At 40.2% G+C, this 22,215-nt stretch overlaps 1 pseudogene; it reads left to right on the top strand.

Annotated features, from left to right (window-relative positions):
* The first annotated feature begins 17,271 nt into the window (after nt 1-17,271).
* Nucleotides 17,272-20,092, top strand: LOC134729388 (protein capicua homolog; annotated as a pseudogene).
* Nucleotides 20,093-22,215: the final 2,123 nt, after the last annotated feature.

Here is a 22,215-nt window from a genome sequence, read left to right as displayed (position 1 = left end):
ATTTTCTTAGTTCAGAAGAGGAAAAAAACTCTTGTAATTGTTGCCCATTTCAGGAGAAATCTTGCATATGAAAACAAGAGATAAATATACACAACTGAGGGCTGTGGTTTAAACAAAATCTTGAGAATGTTTTTTGACCTTATACATTTGTGCTTTAGTATAACAAAATGATATAGACAAAGGTAACTTTTAATAGAACCAGTCACTAAATTAAAAAAATGACAAATTCTTCTGCTTAGCTAAGCAACAGAGAAGGTAAAATACTAATTCAATTCATCAATTTAAGCAATACTCATTAAGAGCCAAGTATGTGCTTACTGAATAAGCTGCTAAGGTTTGGTGGTTACAGAGTGTGCGGTGAAATGATGTCTACATCACAGTCCAACATTCACAGAGTTTAAAAGCCTACCAAGAATCAAGACAGACACAAATACCTAACATAGACGTTTGTATGTGATAAGAGAGCCAGAGTACAATTTAGGAGAAGAAATTGTATGGAAGGAAGGTTCATTTCCATTAGACCAGAAAAGACCGCACATTTGAAGGCCTGAATAAGAAATATTCTGGATAAGATATTGTGGCTGCTACCAGAATGGCTCTTGATGATCTCTACCTCTTGGTATTTATACCCTTATATAATCTCTTTCCTATAGTATAAGCTGGTCCCAGGTACTTGTTTCTATTGAATAGAATAGAACAAAAGAAATGAGATGCCACTTCTGAGATTAGATTATAAGATACTGTGAATTTCATCTTGTGCCCTCTCCCTCTCTCTCTTTCTCTTGCCCTCTCATTTGAATGAAGCCAACTGGCATGCTGTCAGTGGCCCTGTGTAAGTCCTGTTACAAGAAATTGATGATTGCCTGTAGCCAACCCTAAGTGAAGAACTGAGGTCCTCAGTCCTACAAATGGAGAGAAACTGAATCTAGCTAAGAACCATGTGAGTGAGCTGGGAAGAAGATCCACCCTCAGTTGAAATTTAAGATGACATATTGAGCAGACATACTGAGACACACTGAAAGTAAGAGAGCAGGAGGAAACAAAACCAGGGTCATACAAAGAACACAACTGATTTTGAGATTCTCACATAAGTATTACACCTTCAGTGAGCACGTGTACTAGAAATTTAAAAAATAAATAAAATAAACCTTCAAAGAGAGCTAGCAAATAAATTTCCCTATGGTCTCAGCTCTGAGTGGAGAGAGAAAATGTTCCCTGTGGAGTTTATAGCCAGAATCCAGCTCTCAAACAGGTTTCAGCCTGAACTCACACAATCTGTGTGGCTTCCAAATTTGCAAGCTGAGAATTTAATTCAAAGTGGTCTCAGGTTGATAGCAGTCCAAAATGCTAGGTAGGAAAAAAAATCCTCTCTGGACAAATAAATCATCAAAGCAAGCTCATAAGAGCAGGTTTCAAAGATCATGAGCTTCTAACACACACACAAAAATCACACACACAAAATGGGGGTAGCAGCAACATGGGTAGTGTATTCAAACTTGAAAAGACTTTAAATATTTGTATTATTAGATGTAGATTATGAAACACATATTTTAATGTGGTTAATTTTTTTAAGGAATCAAAACTATGAGTAAAGACCAAGAAAATTGTGCTGGATGGCCACTTCCACCATGGCTCCCCTCCTATTTAAGTCTGGGTACTGTGTCACCCGAAGTCTTCAGGCACATTGTTCCAGGTTTGGGTTTGCCTATGAAAGAAACTCATGAGAGCTGAAAGTGAGGAGTGAAGGAGGTCTTCACATAAAGCAGGCTTAAGGATTAGACACAGCAGGTTTGACAGATGTGATGGCTTGCAGAATTCTTTATGAGCTCCCACTGTCCATCTGGATAAGATTTACAGACCTTTCAGAAATTCCTATAAGCTTTGGTTCTGTGCCCACACTCTAGACTGTCAGGCTAAGATCTCTGATATAAAACAGACCTCTTCTGATTTTGTCTAGCTGCTTTTCTAATATCTATTCACCAAGATCTTCCAATAATAGCATAAGGCCCTAATTAATATTAAACTTTTATCATTATAATACATAGGATGTCTTCTGTTTTCCTGATCAAATTCTCACTACTATTAAAATATAAAGAATTGTCCAGAAATATATAAAAAAAGAATCACACATTGATCTTCTTTAAATGAAAATATAACAATTGTATGGACTAGGATGATTACAGTTGTTCAGTTCTGACTGTTATTTGAAGAAAAAAGCAATAAGAAGCCTCAGCAACTTAACAGAAGGAGCTGCCATTTACTAGGAGAAAAGATTGTGGATGAGAGTGTAGCAAAGGTCAGAATTCTGTGAAGCTTGAGATGTCTATTATAATGAATTATCTTTTATACTCACTACAATTTCCTAACAATTTTGGGGTTTATATTTTTGAAAGAGATATACCTTTAATTTTCTTTCTTTGTACTATTGTTAGGTAACTTTAATGTGCAGATTATACTACAGTGAAAGTTGCCAATGACAAGGCAAAGTCACTTACATCAGACCCAAAGCAAAGTGGAGCCGGGTCATGAAAAAGGGGATCTTGTGTGTGTGTCCACGATAAGCACTATCACAAGGACTTTCTATCAACTCACAAGAAATTTCTGCCCACCCAGCACACTCTGTTTGTCCAGCTCATCCTGTAGGTGTCTCTATAATAGGACCTATCATAAAAAATTCCTCAAGACTGCAGCATTTCAGATAAGCCACCCTCACAAGAACACTTGCCTAGCAATGGCTGTTTCTGCCAGTAAGTTAACACCAGCTCCTGCATCAGGCCCTGTGACCAATGATGTTTGTTTCAAAACAGCTTGCATAGACTTCTTTTTGTCTTTAAATATTTTCCTTACCTCAACCTCTTGGGATGCACCTATGATTGATCATAGCACAAATATCTCAGATTATAATCCTTGTTCATTTCCAAATAAATTTATTTCTTTGGAGATCCACTTTTTCTGTTATTATACATTGACATTGTTATCATGAAATTGGTTGGGTGATGTGTCTTATTTTCTTGTCTCCAGAAGAATTTCTGTAACAGTGCAATTAAACGTTCTTTGCATGTTTGCTAGAACTCACCTGTAAAATTGTCTGAGCAACCAAAGCCTGGTTTTTGTGTTTAGTTTTTCTTTTGTGATTGGGGAGGGGGGTTTATCGTACTGATTCAAGGTGTGAAGGTAACATCATTTTGATTTTATACATCTTCTTCAGTCCATTTAAGCATGTTACATAGCGTTGTTTGTTCTTTTCATGATATTCTTTACAGTAGTCTCCTAAATGTTCCCTCTGCTTCTGCCATGAGCCCCTACAATCTATTTCAACTCAGAAGCTATAGAGTTTGTTTAAAACATGTAACATATTATGCCACCTTTCTTACTGTAAAACATCCCATGGTTTCTCATAGTATTTATAGTAAAAGTGAAATTTTTATGATGGCTTGAGAAACTTTTCCCATTAGATGCCCAAGTGCTGGTCTGGTCTGATCTTCTCATCTTCCCTTGGGTGATTCTGTGGCAGTCACACTAGCCTCCTTGCTGTTCCACAAAAACTCCAGCATGATCCTACTTCAGGATATTTGCCATTGTTACTGCATCTGCCTGGAACCTTTTCTCCCATATAAACATAGAGATTGCTCTTGCCTGTCCTTCAAGTCTATTCTTAAATGTCCCATTCTCTGTGAAGCTTTCCTGCCCACCCTATTTAAATTACAGACTTCACTCCCAATTCCCCATCTACTTTAAGAGTCTTCATTTATCATTCCTTGACAAACTGTAAATATACATGTTCACTTTTTTATCATCTGTCTCCAAATACTGGAATGTAAAGTTCTGTAATGTCAGATATTTCTGTTTGGTTCACTGGTGTATTCTTAAAGCATATTACATACTAGGTATACTCAATGAATATTTGTTGAATAAATATCATATTGGGCTTATTCCAGAAATTCAAGCTTGTTTCAATAGTTAGAGCAATCTACAAATGTAATTCATTACATTAACTAATTAAAGGAGCTAAATCACATAACCACCACAATAATGCAGAAAAACACATTTGATACAACTCAATATTCATGTCTGCCTAACAAACATCTCATGATACTAGGAAAAGAGGAAGGGATATATTATTTTCATGTATAAAACACTAACCATTGTAGCATGCCAATACACTCAAAATTCAATGAAATTCCTATCAAAATCTTAGCATTCCTCTTAGTCCTCAACAAAGCATTTCTAAAATGTGTATAGAAGACCAAAGGGCCAAAAGAGTCAACTTCTGAAGAAGTGGAAAAAGAAAGTTGAGGAAATCTTAAAACATGTTATTGAGCTTAAAGTTGCAAAAATAAACTCATGTACCATAATTCATGAGTAGAAAAATAGACTAGTGGAATAACATAAAAATAAAAACAATGCTTACATAAAATGTTGTAACTGATTTGGATGTCATTAGAAATCAGTAAGTAAATAGATGGACAATGTAATGAAAGATGCTAGGCAAATAATGTGGTAGGGAGAATAATGGCCCTCAAAGATGCCCATGCCTAACCCTGGAACCTGTGAATATGTTACACTGAATGCAATAAAGGCTTATCAGATGTGATTAAGGATGCAAACTGAGATGGAGAGATCTTCCTGGGTTATCCAGATGGGCCCAGTCTAATCACATGAATTCTTAAAAATGGAGAACCTTTCTTAGCTGAGTCCAGAGAGAGATGTGACAATGAAAGAATGGTCAGAGAAATGTGACATTGCCAGCTTTAAAAAGAGAGAGGGGAGGCAATGAGAAAAGGAATGCTGATGTTCTCTAGAAGATAGAAAAGGCCAGGATATGGATTCTACCCTAGCCGCCATAAAGAAACATGCCTGTCGACAACTTGATTTTAGTTCACGAAAATTCATGCCTGATTTCTGACTTGTGTACACTGTAAGATGACAAGTTTGTGTTATTTTAGGTCACTTAGTTTGTAGAAATTTGTTACAGCAGTAATAGAACAAGTGGTTATCCATATGAGGCAAATTAGATTGGCTACCTATCTCCAATAGAAATCAATTCAAGGTGAAGTCCAGGAAAATACTTAAAACATTTAGATTAAAAATAAATGAGAATTTTTGTTACTTTTGGTAGGTCATAGAACCAAGAAAAACAAACATTAAGGAGGAAAAATGAACATATGGCTGCATCAAAATATAAAGCTTCTCTATTTGGATGATATCATAAGGTGACAAATCATAAACTGTAATATTTGCAAGATATATATGAGTGAATAAATATACATTTAGAATATATATGAACTCCCAAAACTCAACAGGAAAAATAAGACATAGAACAAGCAAAATGCATAAATAAAAGAAGGCAAAACAAAAATAATGACTCATAATTATATGAAAAGAAGCTCATCTTCATAGATGAGCAGATAAATGCAAATTAAAACCACCCTGAGATGCTTTTTACATCCATGAGCCTGATAAAAGTTAGAGTCTAAAAGTAATAATTAACAAATATGGGAAGTAACAGAAAATCTTGTCCATTACTGGTTAAAGTATAAGCTGATACAGCTACTTTATAGAATATTACATTATAGAATACAGTTGTGAGTATGTATATGCAGTGACTCAGCATCTTCATTGCTAGTATGTACTCAAGAGAAACTTACAGGAGTGGACTAGGAAGTAAATACAAAATGATTACAACATTGTTTGTTATATCAAAAAATAAAAAAGACACCCAATTTTCCAGCAAAAAAAAAAAGTAAAAATAAATCCTGGTGTATTCTAACAATGGCATAATATATAGCCATTAAAATAAATCAACTATTACTGTACATATGAATGTAAGTATCAGCAAAACATATTGTTTAGTGAAAAAGTAAGAAGCTGAAGAAGAATATATACAATATGGTTACATTTATATGAAGTCCAAAAACTTGCAAAATAAAGAAATGTATTTAGAAATAGATTCACATGTGAGAAAACTAGAAGAAAATTAATGAAAGGATAAAAGGGATAGCAGTAATTCTGAGTAGTTGAGGGGATTTCAATTGGAAAAAAATAGTATCATATTCTTTAAGTCAGGTAGTGGGTATTAGCATTTGTTTTACCATCGTTCTTTATTCTTATAGCTACACTATATATTTTCAATGTATTTAATGTATTTTTTGCATAATTAAATATTATGCAATAAAAATGAGAAAACAAAAAAGTAGAAAATGATAAATTACAATAAAGAAATGGAGAAAAAATTACAATCTAGTTGAGTAATGGTATATTACATAGCTATTTTCTTAAGTAGATGTATGTACATGATGTATGCACGATTGTACATACATGTTCTTAATTATATATAAATATATGTACATATTTTTAATACAAAATACTAAACAAAGTACACCAAAATATTAGCTCCTATGTTAGTGAGATAATGTTTTGTTTTTTTGTATTTTAAGTTTTACATAGTAGGTGTATTTGTCTGTTTTCATACTGCTATAAAGAACTGCCCAAGACTGGGTAATTTATAAAGGAAAGAAGTTTAATTGGCTCACAGTTCAGCACAGCTTGGGAGGCCTCAGGAAATCTACAATCATGGCGGAAGACAAAGAGGAAGCAAGCCAGCTTCTTCGCAAGGCAGCATGAAGAAGTGCCGAGCAAAGGGGAAAGAATCCCTTATAAAACCATCAAATCTCGTGAGAACTCACTATCACAAGAACAGCACAGGGGAAACTGCCCCCATGATTCAATTACCTCCACTTGGTCTCTCCCTTGGCCTGTGGGGATTATGGGGGCTATGGGGATTACAATTCAAGATGAGATTCAGGTGGGGATACAAAGCCTAACCATATCAGTAGGCATGTGTTGAATTTTAAACTCAGAGAAAAATACTAGTGTTTTTTATAGGATTCTTACTAAAGAAAAACCAGAAACTAATAAACCATCTACGCTAAGACATAAAATTCAGTTGTTTAGTTACAAGATAGAATGTGGCCTTGTAAGAAAGCAAATTAACTTCTAACATACAAAGCCTTAGAGAAGATTCAAGTGACTGACGGATCTTAAACAGAGCTATTATTACAACTCAAACTGCAGTAAAATATCCTCAGCAACATAGATGTGTGTGTTTCACTAGTCAGAGCAATACAAATTTAATGAAACTCCATTGGTGGTGTTTTTAATCAGACAATTTCTGAAGATGTCCTGGCTTATTCATAGATGCAAGCCAAATCTCTAGAAGAGTACCATAATAAGAAAAAAAAGAATACAGGCAATTGAGAACTGTTCCAAAGTTTAGGGAGTTTTTGTAAAGAATTAATAAATTAAAATGTTCTTGAAAGAGAGAAATTAATATGCAGTTCATACTGCCAGAATTGCAGGCAGTTTATCAAACTCCCCTAATCCTCCAAAATTGCTATTTTTTTTGACACACACTTTACAGTACAGAAGAAAATGTCTCCAGCAATAAATCACAAAGTTAAAATTACGTAGTCTACAATTAACTAGACAGTGATGGTAAATCATTTTCTACTAAAAGAAAGAAATGTCTTGTCTATTCAGGTTCTGCTCCACTTAAAAGTTTTCCTTGTTGGCGAGCAAGTGGTTAGAAAATCATATTTTATACGTACATTCAGCTTAACTATCATTCAGCTCAGGAAGATGACTCAGGGCCTTATCTATACCTTCAAGTTTGCTCTTAGCAAGTAATTGTTTCAGTATCTATATCAAAAATGGCTTAAGTCTGCAACATGTTTCTGAATGATTAACAAGGTGATAGTCAGTTCTTCATTGAATCTTGGATGCTTTATTTTTCTTAATAAGAGGAATTCATATGGATCAGCTAGAAAAAAATTAAGAGGAAAATCACATGGAAAGTTATATATTATATATCTATTATATATATAATATTATATATCTATTATATATATAATATTATATATCTATTATATATATAATATATATCTATTATATATAATATATATCTATTATATATATAATATTATATATCTATTATACATAATATTATATATCTATTATATATAATATATATCTATTATATATAATATTATCTATTATATATAATATATATCTATTATATATAATATTATCTATTATATAAAATATTATATATCTATTATATATAATATTATCTATTATATATAATATTATATATCATTATATATAATATTATCTATTATATATAATATTATATATCTATTATATATAATATTATCGATTATAGATAATATTATATATCTATTATATATAATATATATCTATTATATATTATATCTCTATTATATATAATATTATATATCTATTATATATAATAGATATCTATTATATACATAATATTATATATTGTATATCTATTACACATATAATATTATATATCTATTATATATATTATATATTATATATCATTTCCAAATTCCCCAGCGTTCATATTTGTCAGTGCAAGTAAAGAGCCTTAGTGCTGATGAGGTTTGAGGTATGACCATTTGGCCAGAATTTATGAACTCTACATGTCGTTTGATGTGTGCTTCAGGGTACACTTTTTTTTTTTTTTTTTGAGACGGAGTCTTGCTCTGTCGCCCAGGCTGGAGTGCAGCGGTGCGATCTCAGCTCACCGCAAGCTCCGTCTCCCGGGTTCACGCCATTCTCCTGCCTGAGCCTCCTGAGTAGCTGGGACTACAGGCGCCCGCCACTATGCCCTGCTAATTTTTTGTATTTTTAGTACAGACGGGGTTTCACCGTGTTAGCCAGGATGGTCTCGATCTCCTGACCTCGTGATCCACCCGCCTCGGCCTCCCAAAGTGCTGGAATTACAGGCGTGAGCCACCACGCTCGGCCAGGGTACACTTTTAAGCAGAGACACTACTTTGAAGGTCATAAAAAATATAATAAGAGATACGGCTAATTTCCTTTAATAATAATAATAATAAAATCCTTTAATAAAAATATAAAGGAATAATATAATAATTTTCTTTAATAAAATATAATAAGAGATAAGGCTAATTTCCTTTAATAAAATATAGTAACTACATACCAACAGAATTCCAAAAAAAGAAATGGAGAGGAAGGGAGCATGGGTCATTAATCTTGTCAAAAATATAAAATTATATACGAGGAATTCCTAGAAACTGTTTTCCTTGTCTGCGGCCATTGTGCTGCTGCTACACAACTACCGCAAGCAGCCCTTCACGCCCTCCTCCCAGGACAAAGCTAATTGACTTGTGAGAAATGTTAAGCTTGGAAGAGTCAGCATCGCTGCACTTATTTTTTATTCTACTCTGACATTAGAATAATCCTTGAGTGGGGGAAAGGTTAAAAACCCCCTGGATAAGTGTTACTAATTAATGATGATTGTTTTAAACAATGTTTGGATCATTTTTCCTTGTCCCTTGACATAAACTTGATAAATAACTGAGAAGTGAGAAGGAGATTAGTGGGTTGCTTAAATTCCATTCAGGTACTTAAAGTTAGCTCCAAAAATTTAGCTATTTATAAATTGTCATGCATTGTTAATGTATAAGAGATGTAGATTTCATTTATCTTTGGTGGAGTGAGATGAAGCAGTGAATCACTGAAGACTGAAAGAAAGAAAAAGGTCTTTTCCCTTTTCTTTAAGAAGCATCATTAGTTAAAAACATGTTAGTTGATACCAGAGAACTATATTTAAAGGGACAGCAATAAGCAAATTGATTACTCTGGTGATTATTGGAGTGACATTGCCTTTTAGTTGTACTTTCACAAAAATTCACAATATTTGCCAAAGTCAAGTTATCCATTACACTATTAATTTGTCATTCTTTTGTTTATGTAGTCAATATCTCTATCTCAATTGGATCTATCTCAACTGCTTCTAAACAAGCCACCATAGTCTCTCCCATTTCAACAATCTCTTCCAAGTACCATTTCATTTCTTCTTTTCATATTTTTGAAAACTTTTGAAAAACTACCTATTTTCCTCCTCCATTTCTTGTTCATTCCATTCTAGTGGACATGGAATCTGTTCCTCCTCCAAAACGGAATTTGGTAACCCTTAAATTACCAAACCCAAAACAATATGTTGCTTTTATCTTTACCTCTCTGTGGCATTTAATGATAAGACCACTACTATCTTCTCTTTTACCCTTCTTTCTTGAATTCAGTCAAACAACGTACTTACATTTTTCGTCTTATTCTCCATCTTAGAAACCACCTCAGCTTTCTCCATTCAGCCATAAAATTGTGCTTTTCCTCAAAGATTAATCTGCCTCTCCTCTCACTCTATACTTTCTCTGTTAGCTAATTTTATTTGTGCACATTGCTTATACTGAGCATTACATACACATATGCATGTGTGTACATGTGCACACACACACTGTATGTGGACACGTATATATACATGTGTGTGTGTATGTATATAGTATATATATAAATTACAATAACATAAAGGTGGCATTTTAAATTAGTGGAAATTGCACTTTTATATTTTAACAAATTGTATTTCCCATATTGAACTGTAAGTCTCCTGAAAGGAGGAATTTTGTTCTTGCTCATCATCAACTTTTTCAACATCCAGTGCACAATTTAGAACTTAGATGTAGTCAATACAGGTTTGTGTAATGAAAGAGGAAAAGAAAGAATTAATATTCCTTTAAATTAGGATGCAAAGATCATATATAGAAAATTGGCTAAGTTGTGGTCCATTCATATTTGCTCCCAATTAAGGAGCACAGCTATGAAAAGGAAGGCTTCAAATTAATAACCAATAGATTTTTTAAAAAAGAAAACTGGCCAGGTACTATGGCTTATGTCTGTAATATCAGCATGTTGGGAGGCCAAGGCAGGATTACTTGAGCCCAGAAATTCCAGACCAGCCTGAGAATTTGGCAAAACTCTGTCTCTACAAAAAATACAAAAATTAGCCAAGTTTGGTGGCATGTGCCTGTAATACCAGCTACTTGGGAGGCTGAGGTGGAAGAATAGCTTGAGTCTGGGAGGTCAAGGCTGCAATGAGCTGTGATCGCACCACTGCACTCAAGCCTGGGTGGTAGAGTAAGACCCTGTCTCAAAAAAAAAAAAAAAAGAAAAATCACTAAGCAAAATAAGACATGTGAAGGATCATGTCAAAGGTAAGAAAAATTAGGGAAACATTAAAAGCTTTCTTCCCAAGCCACTAAATCAACTTGACTAACAAAATTACCACTTGATTTAGCATTAGAAAATTACATTACATATCAAACATAAACCCATTAATCAAATACTAAAGAAATTTCTGAGTTAAATGGTATAATGTTGGCTTATGCCAGAGCTGACCTTGAAAGATTGTTCAAATATGGCTCAGTGTGATTGAAAGTTCTGTGTGAATATGTTTTTGGAAAGATAAAACAGCAACACCTTAGTTTATGTTTTTGAAATAAAATGTATCTGAGTAGCAGCAAAGTTATTCTCAAATTTCCATTTTATAGCTGGAGATGTTATACCGTGACATATATGATAGGACCCAATATGGATTAATCCCTTTTAGAAGTCAATCAGGAAGAGGGGAGCAGTTAAAACAGTTGCTTGGTTTACAAACATTAGAACAATTTTGTTATTCACACCATCTGATTATTGTATTTTATTTTTTCCCCAACGTTTAGACTACACAATGAGTTAAGAATGATAAAAATAAGCTCACCAATATACTATGTACATATTTACCAAAATCTGTGCATGCTTATACATATAAACACAGCTGATAATTTATTAGTTAGGCTCATTTGTAATTTTTGTCACTATAGACCAGTTTTTTATTTAAATTGAAGATTAGTATACATTTTAAATGATTAGTCAAAATAAAAAATCTAAAATGTGCTCTAAATACCTCTTAGGTCAGAAAAAAAAAAGTCAAAAGCTAGAATATAGAGAAATTAAGAAATGCCCTAAATTTCTAATCTGACAAAAATTCATACGAGATTGAAATATTTTAATGGAAAATAGAACAGAACTAATCATTGAAGACATTATAGAAAGGAAACAAAATAAACAGATTATATGGAGGATTTTTAGAAGATAAGTAAATAAATTAATATACTAGGAAAAAACAAGGGAAATATAATTGATAAATAAATACAGGTAAGAGTTCTTTTGAAATAATGATAAAATAGAAAATCTCTGTCAAAACTAAAAGGAAAGATGCATAAATATATAAATAAATGATAAAACGATGTTGCATACATATATGACTTTTTCAGAATCAAAAAATTTAAATTTCTGTAATAAAATTTAAATGTTTATAAATTTAAAAAACTAGAAGAAAGAATGTTGACTGTTCACAATACAAATAAATGACAAATATTTGAGGTGATGGATATGCTAATTATCCTTATTTGATCATTGGACATTGTATACATGTATCAAAATATCACTCTGTATCCCATGAATATGTACAATTATTTGTCTCAAAAACAAACAAACAAAAGATAATGGGAGAATGTTGAAAACTCAGAGAGAAGAGCAACTCTCACAGATAGGGATCCAGATAACATTAGCAGCTGATTTCTCGGCAGAAACCTTGAAGGCCAGTAGGCAGTGGATTATATATTTAAAATAATGAAGAAACCTGTCAATTGAGAAATCTATAGCTGGAAAACTTATCCTTCAAAAATGAGGGAGAAATTAAGACATTTCTGGATTTTTTTTTTAACTGAAAAAAAATCCATTTATCCCTGAATTTGCCAATCAAGAAGTGTTAAGTCCTTCAGGTTGAAATAAATGAACTCTAGGCAATAACTATATAAGTAAATAAGCAAGCTGTATGAATATACAAAGCTCTCTGGTAAAGGTAAATACATAAACAAACATAAAAACAGTCCTATTGTAATTTTGGTTTGTAACTCTGCTTTTTATTTTCTACATAATTTAAAAGGCAAATGCATAAAATGTAATTGTAAATCTGTTAGCTGGTATACAATGAATAAAGATATAATTTGTTACATCAATAACATAAAAAGAGTAGAGCTATATGTATAGCAGTAGAATTTTGGTATGTGATTGAACTTAAGTTGAAATAAATTCAAATTAAAATGTTATAACTCTAGGATGTTATATGTAATTCTCATAGTAACCAAAAACGAAATATACATAGAATATAAACAAAAGGAAATGAGACTAGAAACAAAATGTGTCACTACAAAAAAATCAACTAAAGATAAAAAAGAAATAATTGAGAAAATGGCAAAAATCAGTAACTCTGATGTATTAAAACTTTCCATGCTACATAAATCTGAAAACTCTATTTCACATAAAACTGGAGCTGAAAGAGACAAATATTTACCTATAAAGTTAAAAGTTATATAGGGAACAAACACTAATTTTTTTTAGACAAAATTCTAAAAAGAGTAAAAATATGCCTTATACTACCCCAATTTCATGTTTTACAGCTCTGGGAAAATAGAAAATAAAATGTTCTGTTAGCATGAATCCCTCTGTGCCCCCAAAAAACCCTATGGATTGCATCATTATTACCTAAAAAGTCTATTGTCAAATGCAGCAGAGTGATATTTTTTACAAGGTAGATATTAATTTTAGATATGGAATAATATTGGTGATTTCCATTTTATAACACTGGGTTAAGATGAAAGAATGAGAAAATAAAGGTCCCTCAGCAATATAACTCACAAACATGTTCAGAAGCAGTAAGAAGTTACATTAATTATCTTTTGAAAGTCAATAATCTACATCTTTAATGTATGCATATAGCATAGCTAATGTACTATCGCTGGGTCCATTTATTCAATGAATAATTGCCGCTATGTGTCAGACATTTTTCTAGGCCTAGGAATGGATACATAAGTGAACAAAGCAAAGATTCTGGTTCTTGTAGAGTTTCCATTAAAAGACCATTTAGTAAAACTTTTCTTCCCCCAAATTATAAAATCTGTAAGATGATTTAACAACATGTGTAAAAGTCATTGTGGGCCAGGCACGGTGGCTCATACCAGGTGTGGTGACTCATAGCACTCTGTCACCCAGGCTGGAGTGCAGTGGCACAATCTCGGCTCACTGCAACCTCTGCCTCCTGGGTACAAGCGATTCTCCTGCCCCAGCTTTCTGAGTAGCAAGGACTACAGGTGCACACCACCATGCCTGGCTAATTTTTGTACTATTAGTACAGATGGAGTTTCACCATGTTGGCCAGGCTGGTCTCAAACTCCTGACCTCAAATGATCCATCTACCTCGGCCTCCCAAAGTGCTGGAATTACAGATGTGAGCCACAATGCCCGGCCTTATTTTCTACAACTTTGGTAACTTTAGCATATACCCCAAATCTGTAAGACATAATATTATAATTCAAATGCAACTCATGGCTTCTCATTGTACTCTTTCTCTAGCTTTTGAATTATTTATTCTAATACCAGTTTTAATTCTGACACAAAAGCATGGGAGTTCTAATCAAAATCCAACCTTTTGTCATAAAAACTATGAAGAAATTATGAGTAGAACTTAAAAAGGAAAATAGGCCTATTAATTAGATTTGTCTTTGTAGCATTTAACTCTATAATAAATAACATAATATTTTATGCCTATGAGTACCCAACAAAGCCTCCAGCTTCTATTTAGATATAAAATGTTAAAGTCACTACTGGATCCACAAGCAAGACTATGGTAAAGAAATTTCTCCAGCTAACCAGCTTCTTTTACATGATGTTACATGTTTCTTTTGTTTTTTCATTTTGGCAAATATTGATTGTCATCTTCGTGTTTGTCTATGTCCTAAGTGCTGGGATACAGAATCTGAAAAGATGGACACAGGACCTGCCTTCAAGTTCACCCTTTCTTTTTTTTTTTTTTTTTTTTTTTGAGATGGAGTTTTGCTCTTGTCACCCAGGCTGGAGTGTAATGGTGAGATCTCGGCTCACTGCAACCTCCACCTCCAGGGTTCAAGTGATTCTCCTGCCTCAGCCTCCCAAGTAGCTGGGATTACAGGTCCCAGCCACCACGCCTAGCTAATTTTTGTATTTTTAGTAGAGACAGCATTTCATCATGTTGGTCAGGCTGGTCTCGAACTCCTAACCTCAGGTAGTCGACCCACCTCGGCCTCCCACAGTGCTGAGATTACAGGCATGAGCCACCACGCCCTGCTAGGAGTTCATGCTTTAATTGGGGAAAATATACAATAAGCAAGCCAGTTTTTAAAAAGAGAACTGCAATTAGAGTTAAATGCTACAAAGACAAACTCACAGGAAGATGGGATGTAGAATGATAAGGCTCTCAGAATAGTAAGAGAAACTATTGCTTCTTACGATGTTTGTCTTTCTTTGTATCGGTGCTCAGCTGAGTCTGCAGTGCTTCAGAGGCAGCTTTCATTTTATAAAAATCTATTATTTCTCCTTCCAGTTGTTTTTTCTCTTCCTCGAACTTCCTTATCTCCTCCTGTTGAATCATTTTAAGATGCTCGAACTTGTCCTGCAGCTGTGAAACCAATGTGCAGTTGTGACACCAAAGCAGTGTGGCTGAACACCTAAAAGAATATGCTTTTTTCTGATTATCAAACAAACCCAAATCATCACAGTAGAGCACGATCTTAATGACAATCTCAAAAACTCAGGAGTAAACACTCACATATGGAATTTTTCTTTTCTTTCTCTCTTCCTTTTATAAGATGGAGTCTCACTCTGTTGCCCAGGCTGGAGTGCACTGGTGCGATCTCAGCTCACTGCAACCTCCATCTCCCAGTTCAAGTGATTCTCCTGCCTCAGCCTCTTGAGTAGCTGGGACTACAGGCATGCACCACCACTACAGGCGTGTGCCACCACACCTGGCTAATTTTTGTATTTTTAGTAGGGATGGGGTTTTGCCATGTTGGCCAGGCTGGTCTCGAACTCCTGACCTCAGGTGATCCTCCCGCTTTGGCCTCCCAAAGACTTTTTTTTTTTTTAATATAGAGACAAGTTCTCAGTATGTTGCCCAGGCTGGTCTCAAACTCCTGAGCTCAAGTGATCCTCCCACCTCAGCTTCCCAAAGTGCTGGGACTGACTGGATGCAGTGGCTCATGCTTGTAAACTCAGCACTTTGGGAGGCCAAGGTGGGAGGACTGCTTGAGCCCAGGAGTTCAAGACCAGACTGGGTGATATAACACAATAGTAAACTTCAACAGGAGAGAGAATCTGTAAACTTGAATATAGATCTTCTGAAATTATCCAGTCAGAGGACAAAGAAAAAAAGAATAAAAAAGAGAAAAGAAGGCTGGGCGTGGTGGCTCAAGCCTGTAATCCCAACACTTTGGGAGGCTGAGGCAGGCAGATTAAGAGGTCAGGAGTTCAAGACCAGCCTGGCCAACATGACAAAACCCCATCTCTACTAAAAATACAAAAATTAGCCGGGTGTGGTGGCACACACCTGTAGTCCCAGCTACTTGGGACGCTGAGGCAGGAGAATCGCTTGAACCCAGGAGGCGGAGGTTGGAGTGCAATGTGAGCTGAGACCACACATTGCACTCCAGCCTGGGTGACAGAGCATGACTCTGTCTCAAAAAAAAAAAAAAGAAAAAAACGAGACAGAGAAAAGAAAGCCAACAAGACACCATTAGGCAAACCATTGTCAGGTTATGGGAGTTTGAGAAGGAAAGTAGAGAAAGGAGAAGAAAGCTTATTTAAAGAATGGCTGAAAACTGCCTAAATCGTGGGAAAGATTTAGACATCTAAATCCATGAAGCTTAAAGATTCCTAAAGAGGTTCAAACCAAATAGATACTCACCAAGTCACAATATAATCAAATAGTCAAAAGTTAAAGAAACTTTGCAGGTCAGGACAGAATCGAATAATACATTCAAAGTTCTGAAAGAAAAAAACTGCCAGCAACTAATATTATGTCTGACAAAGCTGTCCTTCAGAAAGAAAAAAGAAATAACGTGTTTGCTCGACAAACAAAGCTGAGGGCATTCAGGACTACTAGGTCTACCTTAAAAAAATGCTTAACGGAGTTTTTCAAGTAAAAATGAATGAAGTTGGGAGCGGTGGCTCATGCCTGTAATCCCATTTTTGGAGGCTGAAGTGAGTGGATCACCTGAGGTCGGGAGGTCAAGACCAGCCTGGCCAACATGGCAAAACCCCACCTCCAGTAAAAATACAAAAAATTAGCCAGGTATGAAGGCCACTGAGATCGTGCCACTGCACTCCAGCCTGGGTGACAAGAGTCAAACTACATTTCAAAAACAAAAAACAAAACAAACAAAAAAAACAAAACTTGAGGCCTGGCCTTCTGCTCCTCTCCAACCCCCCTTCTCTGGGCCCAAGCCACCTTGGCTGAGGAGAGGGTAAGGAGGTGTGAGCCCCTGCCAGGAACCCCCTGCCCGGACCAAGTACTCGGCCCCCAGGCCTGCATTCAGTGAGGCCTCCCGTGGCATCAGCATGTTCGTGTGGAGGAATGTGGAAGGTCACTCTGCGGCCGTGTTCCCCTGGTACTCCATCCCCTTCCTGATCCCTCCCTGCAGCCACATGAGGCCAGCAACCTGCCAGTCACTCAGTGGCCTCCAACCAGAGAAAACAACCTGCCAAGTTGGCAGCTGTTGCTCATGAGCATCCACCAGGTGGGACAGGGAGTGTTGACCCTGGGCGGCCCCCTGGAGCCACCTGCCCTGAAAGCCCAGGGCCCACAACCCCACACACTTTGGGGGTGGTGGAACCTGGTAAAAGCTCACCTCCCACCATGGAGGAGGAGCCCTGGGCCCCTCAGGGGAGTCCCTGCTGGACAGTGAGACAGAGAATGACCATGATGATGCTTTCCTCTCCATCATGTCTCCTGACACCCAGTTGCCTTTACCACTCAGATGATGTCAGGCCCAGTCCCTCAGTGCCCTGCGCAAGGAACAGGACTCATCTTCTGAGAAGGATGGACGCAGCCCCAACAAATGGGACAAGGACCACATCCGGTGGCCCATGAGTGGCGGTCATGATCTTCAGCAAGCGGCACCAGGCCCTGGCGGGGCTCACCAGGGTCACCCCAACCAGGATAACCGGACCATCAGCCAGATGCTGAGCGAGCGGTGGTACACCCTGGGGCCCAATGAGACACAGAAATACCACGACCTGGCCTTCCAGGTGAAGGTGGCCCACTTGCAACAAGGACCAAAAGAAGTCCAGCTCAGAGGCCAAGCCCACAAGCCAGGGGCTAGCAGGAGTGTAACAAGGGCTCATGGGAGCGGAGCATATCAGAGACGGGCACTGCCACTGCCCCTAGGGTGTCCTCTGAACTCCTGTCAGTTGCAGCCCAAACACTCCAGAGCTCGGATACCAAGGAGCAGCTTCTGTGGGGCAGAACGGCTGCACACAGTCAGGGAACCTGGCTCAGCCTGGCCCAAGCCTTCTCCCACAGCGGGGTACACAGCCTGGACGGCATGGAAATAGACCGTCAGGCACTATGGGAACTGACACAGGTGGTGTCTGGCACTGCATCATACTCTGGCCCAAAGCCTTCTACTCAGTATGGAGCTCCAGGCCACTTTGCAGCCCCTGGTGAGGGAGGTGACCAGTGGGCAGCCCTGCTGCTGCCCACCTGAGCTGCTCATTCCCAGCACATGGCCAGTGAGGACATGGCGAGTGACGAGGAGCACACGGTCATCCATGAGGAGGAGGGGGTGATGATGTCATGGCTGATGATGGCTTTAGCACCACTGACACCGATCTCAAGTTCAAGGAGTGGGTGACCGACTGAGAGTGGGGACAACTCTGGGGAGGAGCCAGAGGGCAACAAGGGCTTTGGTGGGAAGGTATTTGCACCTGTCATTCCTTCCTCCTTTACTCCTGCCGCCCCTTGCTGGATCCTGAGACCCCAGGGTCCCCCGATCCACCTGCAGCTTTTGGCAAAGTCTATGGTCCCACCCTGTCCTCCTCCTACACATACTCGGATGCTTCCTCCTCAACCTTGGCACCCACCTCCTTCTTACTGGGCCCAGGAGCCTTCAAAGCCCAGGAGTCTGGTCAAGGCAGCAGAGCGGGCCCCCTACGGCCCCTACCCCTGGGGAGGGGGGCCCAGGGATGCCTTCCAAGGTGACCTGTCTCCTCCCAATGGATCCTGCCACTTTCTGGTGCAAGAGACCTGAAAGTGTGGGCAACCTGGAGCTACCAGGCTCCTCAGTCATCAGGGTCCCTCCCAACACTAAGGCTTTCCTAGGCAGGAGCTGGGCTGAGACACCCGGAGGGCAGAGCCTGAAGAGAAACTGACTGGGCTTTCGGGGTCGGGGCAGAGGGAACCCCACGGACATGGATCCCACACTGGAGGACCCCACCATGCCCAAATGCAAGATGAGAAGATGCTCCAGCTGCAGTCCAAAGCCCAACACCCCCAAGTGTGCCATGTGTGATGGGGACAGCTTCCCCTTTGCCTGTACAGGTGCAGAAGCCGAGGACAGGCGCAGGGAACCGGAGACCGAGAAGGCGCTGTCCTCTTCACTGCACGTGCCCTGGACCAGTGCCGGCCCTGATCATGCAGCTCTTCCAGGCCCACTGCTTCTTCCCGTCCACTAGGCCACAGCCGCCCTCCACGCCCACTATGCACACATCTTCCCCTCCAAGGTTTGTTCTGCCCCTGCCCTGACTCCCAGCCCTGTGGGGGTCCTGACCGCACCTCACCTGGCTCAGACTCTTGACGCTGCCCTGGCTGCCCCACCACTGCCTCTGCCCGAGAGTCACGTGAGGCTGAGAGTAGGGGCAGGGGCAGCAGTGGTGCCAGTTGGGGGGCGGTCCAGTGGGAGGAGCCTCAGCCTCGCGGGCTGCTCCGTGGGACTGATGACTGCATGATCTTCTGGGCACCTCACGGATCTTCAACTGCAGGTGAAACGGATGCTGGTGGTGGGTGCAGGGCCGCTGGGAGCTGCTGCATGGTTCCCAGAGGCTGGACTGGGGCAGGTGCCAACTGAAGCTGCTGGGGCAGCATGGGCAGGATGTTCTGCACACAAACCTTGGAGAAGAAGATGTGTGCATAGCGGGTCCACTGCTGCTGCCCCTGCCCTGATTCCCAGCCCTGCCTGACCCCACCTCAACCTGCTCAGGCTCTGGCGCAACCCTGGCTGCCCTGCCACTGCCTCTGCCCCAGAGTTGGGGCCTTGACAGCCTGGTTGGAAGGGGACACCCCAGCCCTGCCTCAACACCTGGGGGTCTCCATAACTACCACAGGCAGGTGGGCAACCCCAAAGATCCCAGGACTCACAGTACCCCCTGAGAACATGGACAGTATGTGGGGGTAGCAATGGAGGGCAGGATGGTTATCTTCTCCCAGGTAAAGCCATTTAATCCTTTCAGTTTGGGACGGAGTAAGGCCTGCCTCTTTTTTTTTTTTTTTTTTTTTTTGAGACCGAGTCTTGCTCTGTCACCCAGGCTGGAGTGCAGTGGTGCGATCTTGGCTCACTGCAACCTCTTCCCGCCGGGTTCACGCCATTCTCCTGCCTCAGCCTTCCGGGTAGCTAGGATTACAGGTGCACGCTACCACGTCCAGCTAATTTTTGTATTTTTAGTACAGACGGGGCTTCATCATCTTGGCCAGGCTGATTTCGATCTCCTGACATCATGATCTGCCTGCCTCCCCCTCCTAAAATGCTGGGATTACAGGCGTGAGCCACCACGACTGGCCAAGGCCTGCTCCTCTTATCTATACCCCCTACCCCTGCAGCTGTGCCGGGGGAAAGCTGGGCAGTTTCCCTCCTCCGAGCCCCTGTACATACCATGAATTGTGGGACCTTCAGAGCTTTTCACTTTTCGGAAAATAGCTCCTGCTGGGCTACAAGATGGAGTGTGAAGAGGGCCTTGGGCCACAGGGAGGCGCCTGTGGACTAGGGGGAGTTAATGCACCCCTTCTTTCCCCAGAGGGGCTGGACTCAGGTTAGTATGGGGGTGGGGGCTCCTGCACTTCGACACAGGCAGCGGGAGGGTTTTCTCCCCATTCCCTCTGCACTCCCAACTTGAGCTATACTTTTTAAGAAAGTGATTCACCCTGCCTTTGCCCCCTTCCCCAGAACAGAACACGTTGATCATGGGCGATATTTTTCATTGTGCCAAAAAGTTGCCATGACCGTCATTAAACCTGTTTAACACCAAATAATAAGGAAAATAAAATAAAAAATTCGGGCATGGTGCAGAAACTCACTCCAAATAAATTACCTACCAAAATATGTAATGGTGGAAATATTCCAAAATTCAATATTTTGGGATTTATACACAAAAGATAAACAAATTAGAGGCCAAGAGGCTGCCGGAAGGGAAAAACGGGGCCTGGAAAGGCCGTTGTGAGGAATGAGCTGGGCCTAAAGAGGCCACTGGCAGGCAGTAGCTGAACTTGCCAAAGTGGCCGAAAGGCAGGAGCTTTGGACTGGGGAGGCCGCAGTGAGGCGAGAGCTAGCTGGGCGTGAAGAGTCCGCTGTGAGGCCGAGGCCGAGGCCGGGCCCGTGCAGGCCTTCGAGAGGCAGGAGGCCGGGCCTGCACAGGCCGACTGGAGATCAAGTTCTGCGCCTGAAGAGGCTGCCAAAAGTCAAAAGCGGGGCCTGGGAAGGCCGCCGAGAGCCATGAGCTGGGCTGGGCCGAAAGAGGCCACTGGGAGGCAGGAGGAGCTGGGCCTGGAGAGGCTGACTCGAGGAAGTTTTGCACCTGGAGAGGCCGCCGAGAGGACGGAGCTGGGCCCGGGGAGGCCGACTTGCTGCTCTTCCAGGCCCACTTCCAGGCCGACTTGAGGACGACTTGGGCCTGCAGAGGCCGCCGGGAGGTCCAAGCTGGGCCTAGAGGAGCCCACCGACCGGAGGCCGTTTGGGGCCTGCAGATGCCATCGGAGGGCAGGAGCTGAGCCTGGAGAGGCCACCGTGAGGCCTGAGACGTTGTTGGGACCTGGAGTCGGCCCAGAGTCAGGCCTGGAGATGCAGCCGGGAGGAAGAGCTGGGCCCGGAGAGGACACCGGGAGGCTGCAAGTGGGTCTGAGAGGCCAACTTGAGGAGGCCTGGCCTCCGCCTCCCGCATGGCCCAGCTGTTCCTCCTGGCTGCATCTCCCGCCTCCCAGCAAACAAGCTCTTTTGGCTCAGCTCCCGCCTGCGTTTGTAGACCTCGAAGTTTCTGCAACCAAGCTCTTCAGACCCACATCCCTTCTCCCAGTGACTGAACAGTCCCAGCTCCGGCGGGAGAAGGGCGTCTGCAGACCCCGCTGTTGCCTCCCAGGGGAGTCTCCAGGCCCAGCTCTCGCCCCACCGCGACCTCCCGGGCCCAAGTCCCTGCCTACCTCCCAGC

The sequence above is a fragment of the Pan paniscus genome, chromosome 18 (genome assembly GCF_029289425.2).
Source record: "Pan paniscus chromosome 18, NHGRI_mPanPan1-v2.0_pri, whole genome shotgun sequence".
Classification (NCBI taxonomy): domain Eukaryota; kingdom Metazoa; phylum Chordata; class Mammalia; order Primates; family Hominidae; genus Pan; species Pan paniscus.
The sequence above is the reverse complement of the archived record's forward strand: the minus strand, read 5'-3'. Positions and strand labels throughout refer to the sequence as shown.